We start from the raw sequence: 12638 nt of genomic DNA on the forward strand, positions 1-12638 counted from the left end.
TCAAATTAAAATAGCAAACCTTAACATGTCAAACTGTTCTGTTTCATCTTTTTTTGCAAAATGTAATTTGCCTCAAATAAAACAATTATGTAGTTGTATCAAATTGAAATAGCAAACCTTGACATGTTGAATTTGATATGTTTCATTTTTTTTGCAAATGGTTTTTGAAAAATAAATCTCAAATAAATTGTTATTATGTATTAGGTCATAGTCATCAATTAAGATTCTGAATTAGATCACATCGAAAAATTATTATTCACATGGTTCTTGTCAAATATTTGTTTCCATTAATGGTCAAGTTTTTACTAAAATTAATTTGCAGTGGCATAAAAAATCATGTTGAATTAAACATATGTATTTAATATGCTGAATTCAAGCGCATTTGCATAAATAAAATAAAATAAAAGGCAATGCATAAAAGAACATTGAAAATAAAAAGAAAAAACTTTAGATTACAGTTGGCTAATTATCATATGTCAAAAGGACCTGGTCAATCATTAAGACAGTGTGTCAACTTTGTTGTATTACATGTGTCCGAAGAAGTAATTTGATTTAATTTAAGTCAAAATTTGATGTACAGACATAATTATAGTCTATTAAATGTATAATGTTATCAAAATTAAATTAAGTGCATACAAGTATACAGAATGTAAAATCTTTATTACTTCACTATGAAAAAGACAGTGATTTAAACACATGTAATTTCATACATAAGGCTTAAAGCCCTAACCAAAGGAACATGTCCATGAGATTTCCGCATGGCTAGGTAATTTTCCAGCGATTTGCTTTTTCTGTATATAAATTTCGGAAAAAACATCAAATTTACGAACCTACCGTTCAAAAGCCATTTGACCAATTCCAATGCAAATTCGATTTTGTACAACTTGAGACGGTCTTCTTTGCACATGAAAAGGCCTATAGCCCTAACCCAAGTAATATGTCCAGGAGATTTCCGCGTGTCTTGGTCATTTTTTGCACCGGCGATTTGTTCTTTGTCTATGTAAATTTCGGGAAAAACATCATATTCACGAGCCTACCATTCAAAAATAATTTGATCAATTCCGTTGCAAATTTGATTTTGTACAACTTGAGAGGGTCTTCTTTGCACGTGATAAGGCTTAAAGCCCTAACCAAAGGAACATGTCCATGAGATTTCCGCATGGCTAGGTCATTTTCCAGCGATTTGCTTTTTCTGTACATGTATTTAAATTTCGGAAAAAAACCATCAAATTTACGAGCCTACCGTTCAAAAGCCATTTGACCAATTCCAATGCAAATTAAATTTTGTACAACTTGAGAGGGTCTTCTTTGCACATGAAAAGGCCTAAAGCCCTAACCCAAGTAATATGTCCAGGAGATTTCCGCGTGTCTTGGTCATTTTTTGCACCGGCGATTTGTTCTTTCTCTATGTAAGTTTCGGGAAAAACAACATATTCACGAGCCTACCATTCAAAACCCATTTGATCAATTCCGTTGCAAATTTGATTTTCTACAGTTTCAGTGGGTCTTCTTTGCACATGATAAGGCTCAAAGCCCTAAGCCAAGGAACATGTCCATGAGATTACCGCATGGCTTGGTCATTTTTCAGCGATTTGCTTGTACATTTACATTTTAACATTTTATTTTATTTGCACTAATAATGAGAATAAATACACGTAGTAGCCATATTTCTCTCTCTCTCTCTCTCTCTCTCTCTCTCTCTCTCTCTCTCTCTCTCTCTCTCTCCCTCTCTCTCTCTCTCTCTCTCTCTCTCTCTCTCTATATATATAATATATATATATATATATATATATATATATATATATATATATATATATATATATATATATATATATATATATATATATATAGTGTTGTCTTTTAGGGACTTTCGTTAATGACACTTAGAAATAAGATATTTGTTAAAATTTGAAGATCGATAAGTATCAATCATACATCACATTACAACATTATAGATAGATGTGAGTGACCAGAGCCCAGCACCGAGTCTTTTATAATTTAAAACTTTGAATAAGAGTAATTGCATAATGTTTTGTAAGTTGTCAATAAAAAAGACAAGCACATTAAAACATTCACATACATGTGCTTTACACTTCAAGTACAGCTGACCATTCCTCTGCAACCATTTTAAGCGTGCGAAAATCCTCGCTTTTGATTATTAAAAACAGCATTATCATTATTGCAAAACGTACAATTTTATCATTTTATAATTATAGTTTGACAATCAATTCATAAAAGCACCATGTGCATTTAAACATATTGCTCAGTACTGGTTGGTTCGAGAGTGCATCTATAAGATTGCAGCTGCCTACACAATCGCACTAATATAATGTTGGTTTAACTAAATTATCATCTAGCAAATAAAAAGAATGACCATCCAAATGCTCAAACATCAAATTGGCAAAAAATAAAAACAATTGTGCTCTTTACAATTTAGGCTATATAAGACTGACCTGGCGACTTATTCAATATTTACTTCTGACGGATATTTGCCCATGTATTATAGTATAATATTGTAAATTAATCTTACATTATGAGCAATCGACCAATTCCTTATAATAACAAGTGTCTGATAACGTTTCTATGTAAACTTGATAAGAAGCCTGGATTTTATTTTCAAAAGGCATATGTTTGGTTTGTGGGACAGGTTGATCAATCATAAAGGCATATAAACTCGTGGATTATTATAAAGACATTTAGTCTAACACAATATGTCATATAACACCTATTTTGATATCAAATGTTTGTAAGTAGCTTAAATGGTTAAAAGGTGATGTATAAAGTATCCAATAATGTCTCAAAAGGTTTTAATATACATCAACAATATTAATTTACAAAATTGCAAAATCTTTTGATAAATATCTTTGCAAAATAATGTATTGAAATTCTTGCTTTAGTTTATCATAAACATGATTAAACGTTTACATACCTCGTTTGCATTGAATAGTCCATGTAAACATGATACTCAATGCAAATATATCTATTAATTCGGACCATTAAGCAATACAGATGAATGATAAAACACAAATATTCACTACAACAATAATGCACAAGGGCACAATAATTACAGTCGTGTAATATATAGATTTTGGTAATTTTGCAAAGAATGTCTGTTTAAATCCGGAACCTTTTAAGGAAATCATACCAAATGTTTAATACAATTTAACGAAATCTTATATGAGGTAAGAAAGACTAATTTATTTCTAGCCACAGACATATTAACCTTAATTACCTCAACATCTATTCAAATTCATTTAAGTTATCTGAATACAGATCACTTATAATTGTGGTTGATAAATCAAGGTCGAAAAGAGAAAACAGTAGCTTAAATCTTAAAGTATCTTGTAGCATCATTAAGCTTGATCCCGGTGAATGACAGAAATCCATGAAAATGCGTCATAAGTATTTTTCCAAGACCCACAACAGACTCCAAACACAAGAGCACACTCAGTTGTCTCCAATGCTTTCAAATAAATATTAATAGAACATCTTGTTAGGTCAAGAAATACAAATACAAATTTTAAACACCAATGTTTTCCCTTTATATGTTTTTGTAAAAATAAACCATCCAAAACAAACATAGGTATTTTTAGTTTTAACGTTTCGGCATTTTCTAGTTGGGTGGTTCCAATATTCCTACTTGAATAATGTTGAATCACCCTTAGGATATGTTGCCTGGTTTGTAACTTTGTCTTTTGACGCCTTATCTGTGATATGCAGGCTTCATAACCTCTGATCCCCTTTCAAAATTCCATTTTATTTAGTTCCGCCCATTGTTTTCTCATTTAGGGCACACGCTTTCTATTCCTTGGGGACCATACGCCGCTTTTCATGGAATGGCACGGAAATGTCATGTTGAAGGTTCCATGATGACCGCATATCCGGTACAGATGATTCGTCTTCAACAGTAATACTTTCTTCACAATTTGGTTCACGTCGTCAGTGTGATAGCAACTGTTATAAATCGTCTGTTCAATATCAACAGTAGCAGAACCGCTCTTACTTAGTGTGATAGACTCGTTCTTAATTTTGAAAAAAAAAAAAAATTTTTTTTAGTTATTATCACGTTATACCATATACGCTGTACATTTAAATTTTAATTTTGTATGTCAGAAATTACAAACAAACGTATTGTTGTTGTTGATGTTGTTGTGGAAACATTAATGTTATGTCTTGCACAATGAGATAAGTTTAAGTCTTTTTGGCCTAAGATATTGGACTTACTTCTAATCCTGCATAGAAGGTATTACTTAATGTTTCAGGGGACTCATTTTCATCCACCGCGATCAAACCACATTGTACCTACAGGTCAAAAGAAATATAAAAAAAATATGAATTGTAGGGTGGTTAGTACAACCATTTAGAGTCATTTCAGCTAATAGTTTCTTGTTTAACAAATAGTAGAATTGAACATAATCAAGTATTTGAATGTGTGGCTAAGTGACTAAGGTCACTATCTCCGAATCACTAAGGTGCCCGATTGTTTCAAAAAGGACGCGCATAGATTATTATCATATTATCTTCACATCAGTGTCTTGATCAAACTAAAACCCCTATAAAATGTCGAAACATTTGACGTATAAAGCATTGAAATAAATGTCAAACTGATTGATAAAGCCATTTATAGGTACATTTTTTAAACGTATATGAATTTGAAACTCAAAATGTATAAAATGTATATAAAGTATTAAATGATTTACAGCTTTACATAATATCATATAATATTAGTGATTACATAACGTGTATTAAATCTTATTAGGCTAATCTGTTCATACATTAAGTAATGTACATGTTACCTCATACTCAGGTCCTAGATCTGATAAAAAATCTTCTTTAAATAGAAGTTCGTCTTGATTTGAAGAAGGTCCCATCTGGACATGAAAGATACCGTTTATATACATTAGAAAGTAATTCTTAATTACAAACTGTTTATTCTTTTTTATCAAAATTAATTATATAAGTTTATGTTCAAATGTTGCCACTAATATATATTTATAAATATATGATAACAATTGCGATTTTCTGGAAAGTCATAAGATTTATTTCAGAAGTATTTTGTTTAATATAGTTTGATTTATGGAAGACTTATATTCTTTTGAGTCATGTGATATCGAAACAAGGATATATTGTTTGTTCCGAAACATGTGTTACGATAAACGCAGTCAAAATGATAATATCAAATAGTTTCTTTACGTTTCTCGATAGATCATCTCAAATTGACATTTGTATTGCAGAATGGGTCTGTACGCCTTACCTAATTTCAATTAACCGTTGACTTCAGTATATAAATTGCTATGGTGTACTTAAACGAATAATGCAAAAATAAAAAAGTTACAGCCTTTAATTGCAATGTCTATATTGAAGAAAGTTCAAAGTAGTTTCCAATAAAAGACATACGTTAAGAACATGCAAAATAATAAAAAAGAATACCTGTGTTATATGAGATTGAAAGACATTTATTTCAATTAGTCTACAATAACGCTGTTCAACCAAAGAGAAAATTTATTTTGAATAATTCGAATGAAAAAGAATACATATAGTTTAAATTCCTTTTTGGATTAAAGAAATGGATCTTTAAGGTAAAATCAGATAGATGATGATGATGACCAAAAGTTCCTATTGTCTCATTTCTTAAATGATTAGTTTTATAATAAAAATTTCATACTCTACCAAAGCACAAACAAAAGGAGCAACTGATGTCTGCTAAAAATGATATATCAAATTGTAGATGCCCATTGCACTTTCTGGCATAGTCAGTACATGTGCCGTAATAAGTTTTGAAATCCAACTCATAGGCATTCTCACTGGTGATTCACTAGGTACATTTGGATATGTCTCTAAAATATCATACAGTTTCTTGTTAGGAAACGTTTGTTTGTCTTTATCATTTGACTCAATTCATATGCTACAGAATGTAAAAAAACTTTCAAACACATGATCAATTATGTTTGTCATTACATCTTATATTAATATCAAGCTATATGTTTCGGTCCAAAACAACCCGCTTTAATCATACCAAATGACTGTTATTGGGATAACTTAACGACTTTAATTGTGAAAGTACTGTGAAAAAAGAAAATGCCACACTTAGTTAAACTTGTATCCACGACCGCTAAATTCGGAGTTCGACTCATTATGAACAGCATTCACCGAGTTATTGTCGGGAATATCCAAATACCAACGTTGAGTATCTCTTGAACGCTTAAAACAATTCTTTATAATGCTGTCACATGCTCAATTTCAGAGGAACTGACTTACTTTCATTACTGAAATAATTAGGTTTTTTGGTAATTAAAAGGTGATGTTAATTTAATAGGTGACCGTAATAGCCGCACGGGAAGTTTGCCGGATTATATTTTATTGACCCAAATCTTGACCGATACATTGGCTTACCTGAGTCCTCTTTGCCTCGGGTGGAAATACCTGAATAATTATGGCTCAAACCTAATGTATCTTTGCAAGGAGAATAAATTCTATATATTAAATGGTCGTTAAGATGATGGTAAATGCACTTATTATTCATTGTATAGAAATAAATCATTATCTTATCTGGTGGATAATGTAATTTAAAATTAGTAGATTATGAAAGCATATCAAATAAGTGTGTTTCAGATATTAATGAATATTCTGATTTTTGTCGAGGAACTATATGATTTTATTTGCTGCTAAAATTGTATCATTTAAAATTGACCCCAATAGCCTTCGGTCAAAAATTGATTCTGTGCAACATTATTAAAAGAAATGGGTGTGAAAATAAATGTTATTAAAACAAACAAAAAATGTGTATTTGAAAAGAAAATAAACTGTATCAAGCGATAGCGTCGGTGAAGAGTTACTTCCCTTATTGGATGTGACGTAAATGGGGAATTAAACTATACAGACCGCATATAATGTAAGCTAATTTAAAGTTAAATGCATAAATACTGATCGTTCAATTATGATTATAACATGAAAAATTTAACTTTATCATACATAAATTCCATGTTTAGACATTAAAATATTAAAACAAATATTAAGATTAAAACAGGGGAATTTCAAAGTGAACATTCTATTAGATTTTCTCTAGTGCTTGGATTAAAAGCTCGTATCTTAATCAAATTTTTATAATTTATTAACACTTACACGCTTTTTTCTTTTCTTTTTAATGTTTTCATTATATTTGATAAGCAGAATATATAAAACTGTATATATAACTAATTTTGTACCTTAACCATTACATAAAATATATAAAGTTAACTATATCACTTTACCAGCTTTCATAAAATATGTAGTGCATTCAATTGGCGTGATGTACGATATTTTAAAAGTGATTCAGATACAAAAACAATTGTTACTTTTGGGTTTTAACATTTTGTTTTTTGAAATTACATAAATTTATATTTGTGTTTTTCTTTGTTTCAGTTATGCTTAAATCAAAATAATATTTATTCAACCAGTATATTGCAATTATGCAACCGTTTTTCGAAACATAAGTATACTTACATTTTTGAAACTCGAAAAAGCTACTGGGTATTTATATTAGCAAGTACGATTTAACTACCTGCGACAATTATAATTATTTAGATTCAAACAAAAAATGGTCACCATGATCAGTTACACGGCCGTGATCTAGTATTGAAACAAATCGTTAACCTTATTTTTGTAAACTTTTTTATTTATTTGGCCATCTTTTTTATGTAATATCTTATTCAATTACACAAAATTTAGGCAATTTCAAACTGCCAAGGATTCAGATCTTTATATCCCTTTAATAATGTACTTAATCGTATCGGCAATGTCCACCGTATCCCCCCAATGACGTCATTCAAGGGCGTCAACATGAATCCGTTCTTAAATGAAAGGGTCTTTATCCTGACATATATACAGATAACGAAAAATTGAAATTGTTGACAATTTTGTATGTCTTGAAATCCACTTTATTTATACTGGTACTCTTGTAAATGCGGTAAAAGCAATACATGAACGTAAAATAATCTTTTATGCGTTTTTGATAATGTTAGTCTAAATATTAGTTCCAAGTTATTTCTGTTTGATTCTATGATTTTACCAATATTTATGTATATTCATGTCCGGGGTCCATACCGTACAGCAGAAGCTGCTTTTGTGTCTTAACAGGCGGATAGACCCTTAACATAGACTAAACATATTTAAATATATAAAACATATAAACACATACATACTCCTACATATGCGGTACATGATGAACTAGACTGAGTGCATCTGTCAGTTACATGTAAAAAAAGAAGTGTTAAATTTAGGCTGGTTATCATTAAAAGTAATTAATTACCTATTTATCATCTGGTTAATGATTTTTGTAATAATGTTACTACTTTTTTGTGAGGCTAGTAGAATGAATTATAAAGTCAGAATATCATTTTGTTTTGTGTTGCTCATGTTACAGTTGTATAAGATAAAAATATTTAGGCCAATGTTTATAGCCAACTATACAAACATTAATGAATTGATGTCAAATTAAAGTAGAAAAATGTATTTTAATTTAGCAAAGTATATAAAAGAAGCATTATTTTTACGTCAAATTTTTGTTTTAAACCCTGTTTTGATGTTTTTACTTTTTGTCTTTTTTTGGTGTGTAAATTCCTTTGCTTTGGGGTTTTTCTGGGGCGTGGGGTTTTTAAAATGACAAGGGCAAATTTATTACTAATTGCAAATAAATTGAATTGTTAACAAAAAGGTTGTTGTGAAATTGTTATTGTATGATCTATAATGATCTGATAATTTCAATTAGACATGTCAGGGATATATGCATAAGACCGAGTTTGCAAATGTCATTTTTTTGCAATTTTGCATTACTCCCGGGGAATCTCCCTTTACAGGAGATTAGATATTTGTGATCTAATACAAATTAAAAATTTTGTGGTATAAAATTTTGAGAATAAAAGTTTTTAAAAATTGCGTGCAAAAAATATAGATATTAATTTTTGAAAAAATATATTGTTTCTGATTTTAAAAAAGAAAGTATTTTTAAACCAAATTTTTTAAAAATTTTTTTCGTTGAAGTCAAAAAGTGTAATGAAATAAGTCAAACCAATTTTATAATTTTTAAAGTTATAAAAAAAATTTTTACTAATTTGTGAATAGAATGTCTTTTTTTTTAAGTATTATTGCACAGTAGGATCAAAGTTTTACTTTTCTACAATTTTTTTCCAAAATAGTCCCATTGCAGATTATTGACACCCTTTTTTTTAACTTTACCATTTGGGTTCCCTTGTTTTTGGTTTTTGTTTGGGTTTAATGAAATTTTGGGTCTTTATTATCCCTCACAAAAAACCTTTTTTCTGTATGGGGGCTAATGGGGGAACGCACATGGGAAATTTTTAAATCAAATCATCCGGGAAAATTAATTTGGGTTTAAAAATTTTTTGAAAAATTCCCCCCGGGGGGCAAGTAATCTATACGATTAAAAAAACGTTATTTTTTTTCCTTCCCCTTGGTAACATTTTCCCGGCTTTTTCTATATTGGTTTTTTGGGTTCGGTTAAAAAAGAAAACAAAAGCAATGTTGCCCTTTCAAAATTAAGCTTTTTAAATTAGCAACCCTTGCTTTCCCCTGTTCGCTTGGTGTTCAAATATTTTCCGGGAGGACATGGGGATTTTCTATGGGTTTTGGTTATCTTTTTTTTTTCTTGGTTTTGGAAAAAATGCGTTATTTTTTCTGTGCAGGGGAAACAATCCCAACTGTGTTTTTTCCCATTCTGTTAATAAAATTTGTATTTTAAACAGTTTCAGATGTTAAATGTTTTTAAATGTTTTTAAACTTCAATTCGTTTAAACCGCATAAAAAGGGAGTGAAAATGATAAAAATAAACCCCACCCAAAAACATTTTAAATTCCCCGCTGTTTCATTATTTTAAATTTCTGAAAAATTTTAAAAAAAATGACTTTCTATTTTTTTGGTTTTTTTTCTGGTAAAGGGTTGTTTTATCAAAAAACTTAAGTCACATTAAAATATCCCAGTTTTGGGCATAAATTTTTTTGCTTCTGTTTTTCCCTTATTAAACCCCTTTATTCCCGGGCCCATAGCTTTTGTTTAAAATTTTTTTAACATGTCAAAATTTATGAAAAATTTCTTCTTTTTATAGTGTTAATTAAAAAAACCATATCTGATTAAATTTATTTTGAAACTTTTTCACCTAAATAATGGTAATTTTTATCTTGTCATTTAAAACCATTAGTATTGTAGGGTCAGGGGGGGTAAAAGTTTAGCTCGGATTTTCTTCCGGGTGGCCCAATGAAGCCGGGGAATGAGGCATTTGAGGTCTTCCCTCTCCATTTAAATTTTTTAAGTCTTTAAATTTTAACTGGTGTCGGATTGATTTAAAATAAAACAAAACAAATCATAAAAACCCAATAAAAATTGAAAATTAGGTTTTATGTTTTTGCTTGGTTTTTTTTTTGGATTCTTTTTTTTAGTTTTTAAAAACCCAAAAACAAACATTTTTTATCCTTTACCAAATTTTTTAAAAAAACGTTGCTTTTTCTATTTTTTTAAGGGTTTATCTTTGGAAAAAATCATTCTTAATTGTGGAAATTAAATTTTACATAAATGCGTCAATTTCATCAGTTCAAGATAATGTGGGGGAACATAGACGGGTTTTTTTAAATTTTTGTTTTTTAGTGAAAAGGTGAAAAAAACCCAGTGCAAGAAAAAGAGACAAAAATAAAAACCATATACTTTTCAAAATCGTAACATAAATGAGGGTAGTTTATTCCAACATTAATTATTCAACGGAAATGTAGAAATATCTAAAATAATACAACGGATAACAGGAAACGAACAAAAATATTTTATGACTTGAAATTTTAATGGGAACATGACAACATAGTTTAATTTACAAAAAACAACAGCAAATGCAACACTTATTTGGCTAGTATTGTTTCCGTATGGTGTATTTTTCCGGATTCATCAGATTTCGACTAATCATCAATTTGTTCGTGCAGGAAGAAATATTCAGATGTATTGGTAAAGAAATAATGAGAAATAAATTTCATAACGACTGAAATGACTCTATGTGTGATTCATCATCACACAATATGAACTTTAATATCTTAACATTTGAAAATAAGACTAAACAGTGATTTCATACCAACTAAAAAGTTCTTGAACAATTCATCTTAGCATGTATGCTTAAAATAACAATATTGCTCACTTATATTTCTATCACTTTCCTTTTGCTTTATTATCTAAATCATCGTGCCAACCTTACTGGTGGTATGGGTTGTTGTATCTACAATTATTGTTACTAATGTTGTTTTTAAAATTACAGTAAAAAGAAATTTTTTTAGTCTTATCTATTTTTCTTTTTGAGAAAAAGGAAAAAATTTCTGGGCCCAAAATATCTTATGAAACAAAATTCTTCAGATCTTTTTAAATTTATTGTTCATAAAGAAAAAAATAAGAAAAACCAGTTTTTTTTCTTTTTTATTTTAATATTTAAAGCTTTTAAAAAAAAAATCTTTATCATTTTGGCTCTGCCTGCAAGTTTACAACATTTTGAAAAAAATCAACAGCTTTTTACAAAATAAATCCGATTTAACAGTGTTGCCTTACTAACGACAACATTTTATAAGATAGTAAGATCAGCGAAGCCTATATAAATTGACCTGCATGCAGTACATTTTCTCAGATGAAGTAACATGTAGTTAAATTTAAGTAATAAGCCAGTAACTTCAATGGTAGGATACTACGTCATCGCGCACCTGCAAAATGCTCCCAATCGGACTGTTCTTTCGTGTAAACATTCCATCGATTCGAAGGTTAAATATGGTTTTATTTAAAGAAATCGTTAGAATATTAACAAATTATGTCGTGCACCAAACATTGGCTATAGAACTTCTTATAAGTTTTAAAATTTTAAAACACGTTTGAAAGTCTACGGCCTAGCTTAGTCCTGAAAACGGGATAAAGTCGTTTGTTTCCTAAATGCTCTCACTTGGACTCCTAAACAAAAAATCCCGTTTCTAGGCTTAAACGGGACAGAAATGTCATTATTACTCAGCTGTATTGTTTGATTTTATTAACCTGTCAATTCCATACTCATTATACGGTCAATGCACAGAATATATTAATATTCGATAAATGTTCGGTAAATTCCGTGAGATGTACGCAGTAAGATGTAATAAAATTATCTAGTTGCTATGACTTAGTTACACTGACCGTTATAGCGCAATAGGGTAAACCACGGGTATATTAATATCTTGTAAGATCGAGAGAGTGTATGTCCAGGGTTTTTTTCTTATACATAACAATTTACAAATTTTTTGAAGTTATGGTTGTTCTGTTTTAATATGTTTTGCACTATTTTATAAACACTATATTTTTTGTATATAACATTGTTTTAAGAATTGATACTGAAAATTCATTCGGATTATAATCAATAAATGTATTTTCAGTGCCGTAAAATACAAATACAAAAAAATGTGACAATATTCAGTGTTTCTTAGTTGTTTCATATCCGTGTAAACAATTTTGCAAGCGCTTGACCATTTTTCTTTAAAATATACCTAAAAATAAAGACAGAATAAGTCTAAAATGAATGTCAAAAGGAAGGATCGAACCTCGGATCTCTCATACATTAGGTAATCACTTAACCGACTGTGCTATTGCGGAAGTTACGAGAA

This window comes from Ruditapes philippinarum, unplaced genomic scaffold (assembly GCF_026571515.1).
Source record: "Ruditapes philippinarum isolate M1 unplaced genomic scaffold, ASM2657151v2 ctg823_1_1_1_1, whole genome shotgun sequence".
Lineage (NCBI taxonomy): Eukaryota > Metazoa > Mollusca > Bivalvia > Venerida > Veneridae > Ruditapes > Ruditapes philippinarum.